We start from the raw sequence: 14320 nt of genomic DNA, 5'->3' as shown, positions 1-14320 counted from the left end.
GACAGAGCAGGAGAGAGAGTCCCCCCAGCTGGTTCCCCACTGTCAGCCTGGAGCCCGACGCAGGGCTTGAACTCACAAACCCTGGGATCCCTGAGCTGAGCTGAAACCAGGAGTCAGACGCTGAACCGGCTGAGCCCCCCAGGCCCCCTTTAAGGGTTCTAAATACATTACTCACCCTAAAGGGAAGATGTAAAGATGGGGAAAACAAGGGCACAGATTCAAGGGGTAAATGTCAACTTCACATTGCTTTCATTTTCGTGAGGTGGGACTTTAGGACCATTACAACGCCAGTCTTCCTGGACAGAAAGGCGCACGGGGGACTACAGCATTTCCTGACGGCTACTGAGCCACACACGAGGCCTGGCTGGCCAGGGTGGGTTGGTGGGTAAGCAGGCATCTGGTCACTACCATGCTTGCGTTCCACACTCTCAAGTGCAATGCACACACGAGGACTCACAGCCTCCTGACCGCTGAGTTACTCTCACTCATTCAAACAACGTTTCGTGTCTTTCCTTGACCCGGTAGGCACGGTGTTTTGAGGGACCAAAAAGATGGCATTGGATGGTTTCTGCCACCAGGGGGCGCGTTCTTGAGAACTGCTACGGGGGCAGGAAGGAAACTGCAGGACAGCGAGGGAGAAGCTGTCTGGCAGGGCCAGGGAGCATGTGGCCAGGCTACCCGGGGAGCTCCCTGAGACGTGGGTGGTGTTGTCTACGTGAAGCTCAACACGGGGGAGAAAATGCCGCAGGTGCAGGGAACCCCGGGCTTGAAGGTTTGGAGGCAGGAGGAATCAGAAGAACTGAAAGAAGGTCAGTGCGTGGGGAGCTTTGAAAACCAGAAGCAGCAGGCGGGAACCGCCTCCCAGGGGCTCCCTCAAGCCAAGTCTAGGGATTCTACATCAGGCTAAGAGCAGAAGGAGACCCCTGAAGGGTGGACCGGGTGCGTGCCGTCATCGGCGACGAGAGGAAAAGCAGAAGTTACTCAGCTTGGTCTATAGGCTCTGACTTTGAGCTGCAGAGTGGCTAAGCCAGCTAATAGTGAAAGCCTGTGACAGTAGCAGGTGGGTAGGCGGTAACTGCTTTTAGTAGGGACCCTAGGACGGAACTGGCGCACTTTGTAAACAAAACAAAACAAAACAAAACAAAACAAGATACAACCACTATTTTAAGTACTAAATGGAAGTTTATATTTTCCGGCTGAAAACCGGTAATATTGTCCTCATCTTCCCAGTGTTTATTGCATTTTATTTTTAAAGAAGAGTCCAGATTTGTAAGGCTCCATTAAGCCATTCCAAAGCTCCAGACGGAAAGAAATGAATTTATTTAATTCCTTTGGAGCGCACAGAAAATCCACAACTCCCACATGTGTCCATATTCGTACTCAACAAGCATTTTTAAATACCTATTATTTAAGGAGCGCTGGCCTCTGTTTATCAGATGGCAGACTGAGCCTTTGGTTAGGCCCAAATCTTTCTTCAAATCCCATGGTAATGATAGAAGACGTAGAAAAATAAGAAAGAAACAAATCTGCAGCCCTCTCAGAGAAGAGGTCCACCGATGGGGCGGAGAGTTTGAAGAATGTCTAAGAGATACTTGGCATCTGAGATTAAAAAGAAGAAGGCTTGGTCAGTGTGGAACATTCCAGAAGTCAAAACAAGGCAGGGAAAGCAGAGCCTGAAAGTAACCAGATGTTTTGCCAACAAAACACCGGAAAATCTCTTATAAAATCTTGTGGTGAGAGAGCTCTTATAATTTTAGGGAAAGGGAGCCATGAAGAAAGTCCAAACATATTTGTCTTCATAAAACCTAAAAACTTCTGGTGAGGGAACAACAGAGTTATTAAAACCTATGAATACAAACAACAATAACAACATTGGAAATGTTTTCACAATATAGAAGACAGTCAAAGGCTTAATGCTTCTAATGCATAAAAAATGTTTTAAAAAATTCATCTTTAAGGGACAGCTGGGTGGCTCAGTCAGTTAAGCTCTGATTCTTGATTTCAGCTCAGGTCACAATCTCACGGTTGGTGAGTTCGAACCCCTTGTCGGGCTCTGTGCTGACAGTGTGGAACTTGCTTGGGATTCTCTCTCTCCCTCTCTCTCTTTCTGCCCCTCCCCTGCACACTCTCTTTCTTTCTTTCAAAATTAATAAGTGAACTTAAAAAATTTTTTTTAATAATAAAAATTTATCTTTCAGGGCACCTGGATGGCTCAGTCTCTTGAGTGTCTGATTCTTGACTTGATTCAGCTACCGATCCCAGGGTTGTGGGATCAAGCCTTGTGCTGGGCTCCGTGCTGAGTGTGGAGTCGGCTTGGGATCCGTTCTGTCTCTCCTTCTGCCCTTCTCCCCTGCTCTCCCTTTCTTTTTTTTTTTTTTAACTCGTATTTAACAAAAATGATGAATACCATAATAGAATAATGGGGAGAAACCAAAATGGTAAGTTGTGAAAGAATTCAAACGACCATAAATCTGTTTTGTTTTATTAAAATGTTCAACCTACTGATAATCAATAGAACTCAAAATACAGCACTTGAAAATGTATATGTTTTCAACCTAGTTGCTTAGCGAATGTGACAGTACCCAGTGTTGCTGGGCAGGTGGAAAAACCGGGCACATCGCTCTTTGGGAATACAACCTTTCAGGAGAAAAATCTGCTTTAGGAAGCACTCTAAGCCTTGAAAATGTTGTAACATTTCTAGTTATCGATTGCATTTAAAAAAATTTTTTTAATGTTTATTTATTTTTGACAGAGAGAGAGAGAGAGAGAGAGAGCATGAACGGGGGAGGGCCAGAGAGAGAGGGAGACACAGAATCCGAAGCAGGCTCCAGGCTCTGAGTTGTCAGCACAGAGCCTGACGCGGGGCTCGAACTCACAGACCGCGAGATCATGACCTGGGCTGAAGTCAGAGGCTCAACCGACTGAGCCACCCAGGCGCTCCATCGATTGCATTTTTAAGAATGAGTCAGATAAGTGTGTATAGTATAACGATCTGCTGCGTGCGTTTTGTATATAATATCTAATTTAATCCTCGCAGTGAATCCATGGAGTAGGCGTGACTGTACTCCTGTAGGGATGAAGAAACTGAAAACCAGAGTGGTTAGTGAACCACCTCAGACCACACAGCCAGGAAATGGACGAAGCAAGCGTAGGGTCATAATGCGTTTTTCCTCAAGCCCGTGCACATTCTGTTGCGTTCTATTGTATCTAATCTACATCCACACGCTCCCCCCACTACTTCGCAGGAGGCAGGGAACCTTTTGGCTTTGTTTTGGCAACAGTCTCTGCTTTTTTGACTAGAGATTGAGAAATGCAGCGGTAGGTTTACAAGTTCACCCTAGAGCTAAACTTCCCTGATAAAATGAAATGAAAGACAAATAGAAAATACAATTGTCGAAACCTGATGTGAATGAAACCCGCCTTGAAACAAAGAGCTAACCTTAGTAAATTAAATGATAGGTGCTATTCACAGGATAAATACCTTTATGCACCGGAGCTTGCGCCCTCTGTAGTGTTATCTGCATTATAAAAGAGACACGTAAAATAATTCCTGTCACATCACATCTTTTTTATCCCATGCACATTATAAAAATGTGCGTTTATATATGCTTCTATACTCTGTTCCATCTCTTACGGGTATTTTGATCGCTGTATTCCCCATCGGAGCGTGGCTGGAAGCGCACGAACACATAGGTGTCTCCTGCAGGTGAGGTGTCCTTTTCATCTTCGGCTCGTTGCAGACGATCACGCCTGAGTCCCCCGGGGCGGGGGGGAGGCCCCCACATTTGGAAGCAGAAAGAAATGTCCTAGTTGTGCTGAGTCTGTTACATCAGGGTTTCCACTAACACCTGAGCCCTGAGTGTCGGGTCTGCAGACGAGCACAGGAAGGACACATGTTGTGAGGGCACGTGCAGGCTGGGAGCACTGGAGTACTCCCTCAAGCCTAGGGCTGCCGGATGAGCTCCTCGCAGGTCGAGAAGCTTCCTATCCGACAAGCCGCCAGGGGACGGTTGTATCTCTTTGTCCACTTTCAGACTCGGAGCTCCTTGAAGCAGGAGCCATATCGCACTCGTCTCTGTCGTGTCCTCTTTATCCCCCACCAAGGTGCCTGCCATGGAGCAGATGAATGAGTGAAACTATGTGACATTGAACTAGTGAAAATGGCTTGAAAGCGCAGGTGAGCCTGGGGCTTCGCGTTTTTACGATAACTGTCAGGTCATCGCTGTGCGGCCAAAGCATATGCAACATACAGTCATGGGCGAATGCATCCAGAACTGTCTTGAGCCCGAGAAACACGATGTATAACAAGATGCCGGGGGCCAGAAAGGAAGTTTCGGGGAATGATTGAAGTGGGGGGCTGCTGAGAAATGCTGCTGCCTTTGAGTCCAGCTCTCGTGTAAAATGAACACTATAAATGATGGAGAGGTGATCCGATTTCTTCTGATGAAAACATTTACGTACAATAGAGGGACAATGGGACAGTGTTGATCCATGAAGCGCAATACATTTGGGGGGATGTCATCAGCATAGTAATTAACCAGCAAAGGGAATTGTCTGTCTGGAAGGTGGAAGGAAAGAAATCTGTCTCGGGGAAGGGGATGTAATGAGAGATACTGAGTGGCCCCGGGTCTGGGCAAGCGTGAGAAAGCCTGGAATTTCCATGTAACCATCAGATCAGAAACTGCTCAAAGACAGGGCTTTAACTCTAACATTAAAAAAAAAAAAAAAAAAAAAAAAAAAAACCAACAACAAACCCACGGATAAACTTGTTATCCTAAAGCTGATGGTTTGTTTGGACGCCTAATTTTTATAACAGGAACCAGGTATCTTTGCACAGAGTGCAGGTTTCTACATGGATGTGTAGATCACTACCCAAGGTGCTCGCTTTGTCCGAAGAGCGATTCCAGGGATGACCACTAACGTCTCAGGTCTCCGAGCAAACGGGGGATCGCGTGCCCAAACCCACGGACCCCTGCACGGCCGCAGGGGCGGCTCCTCTGTGTAACAAGGAGAAATGGGACACAAGTGTTTATGGGTTGCTGCCCATGACACATCAGCACATCGGCACCCCCACACAGGCCACTCACAGTTTTCACTCATCTCAGCTGGTGTGGGTGAAATATCACGGCAATTATACAGCTCAGGATGCTGGCTAGAAGAACTTTAGGAATGGCTCCAGCAAATTGCTTCCATTTTTCAGCTCACAGTGAGAAGAAAGGCAGAAACCGAGAGAGGTGAAAAAGAAAGAAAATGAGCATGCCTAATACAGGCTGTATATTCTGCGTGTGTACATATATAAATATATTAAGCTCCCCTTTTGTGCCTTGGAGAGAAAAGAGCAGCAATCAGCAATTCAGGGACAATCAAATAGATTAAAGAGAACATCTTCTATGTCTCAGAGGAGCCAGCACTAACATCTTTATCCCTGCTCAGCTACCTCCAGTCCACACTGAGTGAAGGAATATATTTTATTAAAAACATTTCTTTTACCTGGCGGTCCTGTCAACTAACGGAATGAAAAGAAAAGAAACTGAGTATTCTTTGTGTGCCAAAAATAAGGTAGTTAAGAAAATGCTACTTTTGTTAATAGGAGGAAAGAGAAGAGAAATGAGCTCAGGTTTTCCCCTTGTGAATTTCAGGAGCCTGTCGGCTTCCTTGATGGCCCCTTCCTTTGGCATTCGAGGCGAGTTTACTCATCAAAAATAAACTTTGCACTAAAAATAAGCAATTTGGGTTTTTAAAAAATCTTTTCAAGGATACCCAGAGCCTCTTATTTGAAAACTTTTCCATCTCTCCAACATTGAAATTGCTTGATCTTGTATTGTACCAGAGAGCACAGATTTTGGAGTGTATTTTTATTGACAACAGAGTCAGATAATGCAATTTAATCTAATTTGACCCAAATGTGTTTTGATGGTTGTGCTATGACTGTCACATTTTACAATGTGGGTCAGATTACCTGTAGATCCATTGAAATCTAAGCTTTAAAAATAAATATACTTACCTCAAAAAAGTGTAGGTGATTCTGCTTTAAAGCTGGGTTCTCTTCAATAGCAATAGGGAACAGGACAGTAAAAGACCTTTTATTTAATTTACTTTTTATTTATTTTACATTTTATTTACCGTTTTAGAATTTTCTTTTTTTTTAATATGAAATTTGTTGTCAAATTGGTTTCCATACAACAGCCAGTGCTCATCCCAACAGGTGCCCTCCTCAGTACCCATCACCCACCCCCCCTCCCTCCCACCCCCCCATCAACCCTCAGTTTATTCTCAGTTTTTAAGAGTCTCTTATGGTTTGGCTCCTTCCCTCTCCAACTTTTTTTTTTCCTTCCCCTTCCCCATGGTCTTCTGTTAAGTTTCTCAGGATCCACATAAGAGTGAAAACATATGGTATCTGTCTTTCTCTGTATGACTTATTTCACTTAGCATAACACTCTCCAGTTCCATCCACGTTGCTACAAAAGGCCAGATTTCATTCTTTCTCATTGCCAAGTAGTGTTCCATTGTGTATATAAGCCACAATTTCTTTATCCATTCATCAGTTGATGGACATTTAGGCTCCTTCCATAATTTGGCTATTGTTGAAAGTTCTTTCAATTCCTGAACATATATGTGTGTGTATAATATGGCAATGAGTTATAATTTCAGATTTCAGTATTTCACTAGTGATGAGATAGCTAGTGGTCAAAACATAAACACATAAACGTTAAATTCCATTTTCCAAAGATCACAAATACTTCAAAAGGGAGAGTATTACTTTACAAATTGAAAATTTCTGACATTTCCTCCGAATTGTCTTAACCGAAAATGAGCCCCTCAAAAGGTAGACAGCTAGCTGGGATTTTCATAAATGTTCTCTCTGATGCAAAGGCAGCTTGGCGTTACTGGAGGAAAGCTAATCACACTTCACACATCTGCGCCTTTTAAGCAATAAATTTAAAGATGGCGGGTGAGCAGATTGTCACCGAATTTCATGACAATTGTTCTTCCTGATTTGTTTTCTTCAGTTGCAAAAGGGGTGGAGGGGGTCATTCGGCAGGAACTATCCCAAACTTCCTTGGCTCTTCCAATGTGAGTGCCCGTTGTGTGCCAAGCCTAAGGGGAAGCCCACAGACCTTGCTTCCCTATGGATGCGAAACCCGTCGTTTAATGATTTCACATCAGCATCCCAGAGCTACTTTTGTTGGTCAGTCTTCCATCTATCCCACAATTACAGGATTTCGCCATCTATCCCATAATTACAGGATTTCAAATGCATATCCATCTTCCCTTTGGGACAAAACTTCAGGAGGTATTGTAACCCAGTGAACTGAATTTCCCTCAACGATTATTGTATTTCTGGAGCAGAATACATCACACAAGACTTACGTGTCATCCGTGTTAACTGAATGTGCTGAACCCCTTGAAGTGAGAGAGAGCGACTTTCCCAACATGGTTTTCCCATAGCATCTTCAAAAATAACCAGACATCCTATGTGGTTAGAAGACATGTCCATGTCTCCTAATGCTTAAAGAAATACTCTATCCCTTCCTTGTGCAGAACATTTCATTATACCCTGGTAACCGAGGGATTGGCCGCAATAAAAATCCACACAGACCTGAGCAAGGATGTAGGCAACCAATGAAATTCTCGGGAATTCATGGCAAGAAGACCGCAATAGACTGAATGTTTATGTCCCCTTAAAATTTGTATGTTGAACCCAAAGTCCCCAATGTGATGGTATTAGGAGGTGAGGCCTTTGGGGACTGATTAAATCTTGACAGTGGGACCCTCATAAATGGGAGTAGTGCCTCTGTAAGAAAAGACACGGAGGGATGATCTTTCTCTCTCTCTACCACATGACAACTTAATGAGAAGAAAGCCATCTGTAAACAAAGGAGTCTCACCAGACACCCTGTCTGCTGACACCTGGGTCTATGACCACCCAGCCTCCACAACTGCGAGAAACAAATGTGTGCTGTTTCTAAGTCCCCCAGGCTATGGTGTTCAGTGACAACAGCCCTGACTAAGACAGTGACCCATGCCAACACACGCACGGTATTAGTCTCCTAGAGACGCTGTAACATATCGCCACACGCTGGATAGCTTAAAAGGATAGAAACTCATTCCCTCACAGTTCAGGAAGCCAGAAGTCTGAAATTTGGGGGTGCCAAAGGGATGCTTCTTTCCGGAGGCTCTGAGGGAGGATTTATTCCATGTTTCTTTCCAGCTTCTAGTGATGGCAGACAATCCTTGGCAGTCCCCGGCCTATAGATGCATCCTTCCAGTCTTTGCCTCTATCCTCACATCGCTTCTCCCTGACCTGTGTCCTCTCTGCTTCTTCCAAGGAGTCATTGGATTTAGGACCCACTTAAATCCAGGATGATCTCAACTTCCAATCCTTAACTCAATTACATCTGCAAAGACCGTCTTCTCAAGTAATGCAACATTCTGAAGTTAAAAGGGAGGGCTCTCCCAGAAACAGAGCCAGTGAGCTATAGAGACATAAACACAGATAGAGAGGGAGCTTGCACATATTCATATCCATATATATATATGGATATGCACATATTTATATTTGTATATAAAGGAGTTTATTATATTATGGAGGCTGAGAAGTCCCACCTTCTGGTATCTACAAGCTGGTGACATGAGAAAGCCAGTGTTTAGTTCCGGGCCCGGGAGCCTTGAGCTGGCATACATTCTAGTCTGAGAACCAGGCATGCTGAGGGCAGGGGAAGATGACATCTCAGTGAAGCAGTCAGAGTGAGTCCAACCTCCCTCCATCTTTTTGTTCTGTTTGGTCTCTCAGTGGATTGGATGATGCCCACCCACTTGGTAAGGACAGCTTTCCTCAGCCCACCAACCCAAATGCTAATCTCTTCTGGAAACATCCTCACAGACACACCCAGAAATAATAGCCAAGCAGCTTTCTGGGCCTCCCCTGGCCTAGTCATGTTGACACACAAAATTAACCATCACGTGTGCATGTATTAGCTATGTTCCTGTTGTTCAAAGTGTATGGAGACTGGAAATCTATGTTTTAAATTTGTTTCTCTTTTCTTTTATTATTTTTTTAAGTTTATTTTTATTTAGAGAGAGAGAGACAGAGCAGACGAGTGGGGGAGGGGCAGAGAGAGAGGGAGAGAGAGAGAATCCCAAGCAGGCTCCACACTGTCAGTTCAGAGCCTGATGTGGGGCTTGAACCCACGAACTGTGAGATCATGACCTGAGCCAAAGTCAAGAGCCAGAAGCTTAACCGACTGAGCCACCTAAATTCGTTTCTTTTTAAAGACATCTTGCTAGCATGGTGATAAAAGAAAAATAAAACTCTCAGATACATGAAGTTTTGAAGGAAAACTTCAGCTATTGCATTTTAACATGTTTGATTTTATATAGTATTACTTTATTTCTTGCACTATTTCCCAAATCTTATTTTGGAATAAGGCAAGCAGAATTAAAAAGAGAGTAATCCAGGGGCGCCTGGGTGGCGCAGTCGGTTAAGCGTCCGACTTCAGCCAGGTCACGATCCACGGTCCGTGAGTTCGAGCCCCGCGTCGGGCTCTGGGCTGAAGGCTCAGAGCCTGGAGCCTGTTTCCGATTCTGTGTCTCCCTCTCTCTCTGCCTCTCCCCCGTTCATGCTCTGTCTCTCTCTGTCCCAAAAATAAATAAACGTTGAAAAAAAAATTAAAAAAAAAAAAGAGAGTAATCCAGTAAGTGGATGGCCCTGCTTATTGATTAAAATATAAAAAGGTCTATTAATAAGAAGGCAATAGTCTTTTCAATTTCAAAAACACATTAGTATCTGAAGCATATACACATTTAAAATTGCTGTAAAAATAGTTTAAGTATGCTATTGACCTTTTACTAATATAGAATCTGCATTTAAGACTTGGGCTCTTCCAACTGCTATACAAATACGACTAGTAATCCATAGGTCAGCTTTGTGAGATGTTTTTAGAGCAACGGTTCTCAAATAAGAATAATCTGGTACCCCAGGGGACATTCAGCTATGTCCGTGGACATCTCTTGGTTGTCACAACTTGGGAGAGAAGGCTGTTTGCTACAGGCTTCCAGCAGGTGGAGGCCAGGGAAGCTGTGAACCACCTTACAGTGCACGGCATGCCCCCCCCCCCCCCCGCAAGGAACTTTCTGGCCCAGTGTCAGTAAATCAGAGGTTGATAAACCCTGTTTTAATACCACACTGGCTGATTTGTGCTGCCCCAGCCTCCTCTTTGCTTCAGTCATGACCAGGGACATCTGTCGCTGAGATCTCTGGCTATAAAACAAAGTATGAATTGTCCCCAAATGGCTGCACCTAAAACTCAACCTTTATTTCCTTCACGACTTCAGCTGGTTTTAACTCCCAGCAAGACCTCACGCACACGGGATGTGTACTGACCATGACTCTAAAGGACTGGAACACGTGTGTGTGCTAGGTCAGTCTTTGGGTTGTTCATTACCGAGCGTCCCCCAGGAATTATATTCCAAGGGAAGTCACACAGAGGCTGTGGAGGTCAGTGCACCTCACATCACGGAACCTACCTCCACTCCCTTCCTCCTCCCCCAGCCTGTGGTTTTGGAGTCTTAAAACCTACATTAGTTTCAGGATCACCCTCCCTACCTGCTTGCCTGGAGGCAAGGACCCCATTGGACGAAATGACATCATGGTGTCATTTGAATAATAAAAGCAATAATCTATTTACCTTAAGAATTAGAATTTATTATGCTAGTTTTTATATGGGCCGACTACAATGTGACATCCTCTAAACCCAGCACTCCTCCTGCAGAGTGGCTTTCTGCCCGAGCCCTGTGGCTGTGGGACCCTCATAAAGTTCCCTTTCATTGACTAGACTTGTTAAAAAAAAATGAATTCTACAGTGCTTTTGCGTGTGTGTGTGTGTATTTGTGTGTGTGTGTATTTGCATGTGAGTGTGAGACTGTGTGCATGCACGTGAGTGTGTGCACGTATGTGTGCAATTATATTTGACTCTTTCTCAACCACCTTGTGAAGAGGAACTCAGACTTGCATTTTGTCAATAGGAAATTGGGAGCCACGGTGTTATTAAATCCATTCATGCCCAGCTGGTGAACCTCCTGACTCCTGGCCCGGGTCTCGCTCTTGACCCCACAACCTCATAGGCCTTCCTGGGCTGGCAACCTGCCTGAGGTAAAGCAGTGATTTATTCAAGCCATATCTGGAAGGCTATGTCTAGCCAATAAACTCAGACACACCAGGTTGAACTACATTCATATCCACTTGGAAACTGTTTAGCCAACAGAGGCAGAAGCTTAAAAATATCAGTAGAGAGAGCATCTCTGTAATCTAATCACTGTTTGCTTTACACTTCATGATGCATGTGAGTAATGAGTTTGAGGACTTCAGCACCTTTGATCGCTCGTGCTTTTGTGGTTTCCACCTGTAAGACACCTGCCTCTGAGACAGCCGTTATTAATTGCATATTGTTTTGTGTTTCTAATGTTTCATTTCACTGACTCTTCTCTTTTCTTCCCCCCTTTTGGGTTGCAGATCCCTGCTGATTGCAGTATTTAACCACTTCTTCATAGGCATCTTCTTAATCCAATTTAATCTTTGGATGTGAATTAAAGTTGACCAAATTGTTTGCTACAGTCTGGTCAGCGGTTCTGCATTCAGAAGTGTTTTTTGACTCAGTTGCACGAATACACATTTTCCCACACGGTCTATTTGACTCCTGTAAGTCTACTCTGTACCAACTTCTATTGTGTTAAGCAAATAGCCGTACTGCGCCGGCATTCTACTCATTGTTAATACGAAAGCAACAGGATTTTCTCCAGTTCACCGACAGCCAAACCTGTTGTTATCAGAAAACCCTCTCCAGATGAAAACTGAAAAGAATCATATGACCCAGAAAAAAGATTAGCCTTCAGGAAGTCTTTGGGTTTTGCCATTTTTGTCAAGACATCCCAAAGGGAGTGGAAAATAATAAAGTAACATCTATTTCTGGAAGGCAGTCTATTTCAAAATAGAGTCTATGAACTTTCAAATTTGCAAGACAGGGCTTCTCAAAATAAGAGGCACAAAACTGGGCTATGGCAAACCCAAGGGGACCAGAAGCAATTGAAAACAAGGAATTTAGGAACTTTTAATTGCCTCATTTTCAATTCAAAGGGGAGTGTAAGTATTGATATTAAGCGATAGCTCAATTGCACACGCCGATCAGCTAGTTTGCTGTGACACAGGAATCCTCAGAGATTCATCATTACACAGGATTTCTGTCATTTCGGATGAATTTTCCACCTTGTTGGCAACAACATGCTGTACTTCTCTGATCTTCTCTTTTTCTGTGCTTCTATCTGGGGAGGCTGATTTACATTCTGGGTTCTGGAAAAGGCCTGGGTAGGAAGCAAACTCCATACCTTTTATATTTAAAAAGACGTGGTGTAAAAAGCTTATTCTAAAGGCAAATGACATTTGTTTACCAAAGGGAATACAAAAGCTTTAGAACCCAAGAGTGGAACTTAGGATAAAACTGAAAAATCTGAAGTGTACAAAATTAGAAAACAGATGAATAAAACTGGATATTCATAAAACTGAACAAAACCAATCGTCAAGATTTATGCCCCAGCACCGGTGACTAGGACGTCAAGCCCATTCCAGAGATTCTGGAATGCCTGGTACACCTCTCCAACTGGAGAGCTTGACTAAGATGGGAGCCCGTGTGGAACCTTCTGGTCCCTGCCAGCTCCTGGTCCTCCACGGAGAGAAGGAGGCAGGAGACCATGGCGCCTCTCATTTAGAATCATCAGGAATAAACAAAATATTCCATTATGATCTGTTTGTCTAGTAGTTATCTGCTGTTGCATAAGAAGCTGTTCCCAAACATAGTAGAATAAAGAAAAATCACTTGTGATCACACTGTACTAGCCAGCTTCCAAGATGGTCCACAGGGATTCCCACCTCTGGGCATGTATGGTAAAACCTTGGACCGCAAGTTCTGCGAGGGTTCTACAAGACCAGCAAACATTTCTAATACATTTTAACTTGATAAACGCGCGACGTCTTGCAATATGAGTAGCACGTGACACCGCACGTCACATGATCACAAGTGAGCCAATGGTTCTTGAAATCACCTTTGATATACAAATGCTTTGGATTACAAGCGTGTTTCCAGAATGAATTATGCTTCCAGACCAAAGTTTTGCTGTACTATAAAGCCACCAGAGTCTGCTCTCTCACAATGAATTATTAACCTTCTTCCCACATGCAAAACACACACACTCCCTCCCACACTCACCCCCAATCTTATTTATCACAGCACCAACCGGGACTCGTGTTAGAGGATCTTGGCGTCTAAGTCAAGCTGAGTTGCGGATGAAGCTCTTAGGATGTGCTCACTTGAGTCCTGGTCTTCCCCGTCTGAGGACCTGCAGCTGAAGAGACAAGTCAACTGTGCCCCACACCCATATATAATGGTGAGACAAACTCAGGTACCCGGTGCCAACACCCCCTTTTAAAAATGGTAGAACACAAGACACACAGGAGGCACCGGTCCGTGGCAATTTTGAAGTCTAGTAAGGCACGTGTGACGGTTCCTTGATGCATAGTCATGGCGGGGAATCATCTCCATCCATAGCTTGTGACTCCCCTTCCAAGCGTTCGGTTTTCCTCTAATTATTCTTTCTTTTCCATGAAAGGCAGCTTGTGTTTTCAGCTGAATAGTTTTCTCAGCCTGCTTCTTGCTTGTAGAAATTTCGGGGTTCTAAAAGTCTCTTTTCAATTCTACTGTTTCTATCCTTTGTAGTTCAAGCAAGCAATGTTTTTGCCAATCAAATGCTTAAAGAACTGTTGTGTTTCTCCTATGATCCCTGCAAGCATTCACTCCTTTAGACACACATCACAACTCCAAATATCTTTGAGATAAACCTTTCTCTACCCTGGACTTCCTCTGACCCCAGGAAGAGACAACACTCTGAAGATTTTCAGGAACGTTATTTTCCGAATGGTCTCCGAGGTACCTATTAGGTATTTCTGCAATCTTAACAAAGGAATTTACAGCCACACCCCTGGCAGGCTACCTCTTCACATCGAGCTCCCCTGATCCTGCTCTGGACTTGATCTTTGCCCCAGAGCCATTTTTTTTTATTTTTTTTTTATTTTTGGGACAGAGAGAGACAGAGCATGAACGGGGGAGGGGCAGAGAGAGAGGGAGACACAGAATCGGAAACAGGCTCCAGGCTCTGAGCCATCAGCCCAGAGCCTGACGCGGGGCTCGAACTCACAGACCGCGAGATCGTGACCTGGCTGAAGTCGGACGCTTAACCGACTGCGCCACCCAGGCGCCCCCCCAGAGCCATT

Source organism: Prionailurus bengalensis, chromosome A1, assembly GCF_016509475.1.
Source record: "Prionailurus bengalensis isolate Pbe53 chromosome A1, Fcat_Pben_1.1_paternal_pri, whole genome shotgun sequence".
NCBI classification, from domain to species: domain Eukaryota; kingdom Metazoa; phylum Chordata; class Mammalia; order Carnivora; family Felidae; genus Prionailurus; species Prionailurus bengalensis.
This window is presented reverse-complemented; position numbering follows the sequence as displayed.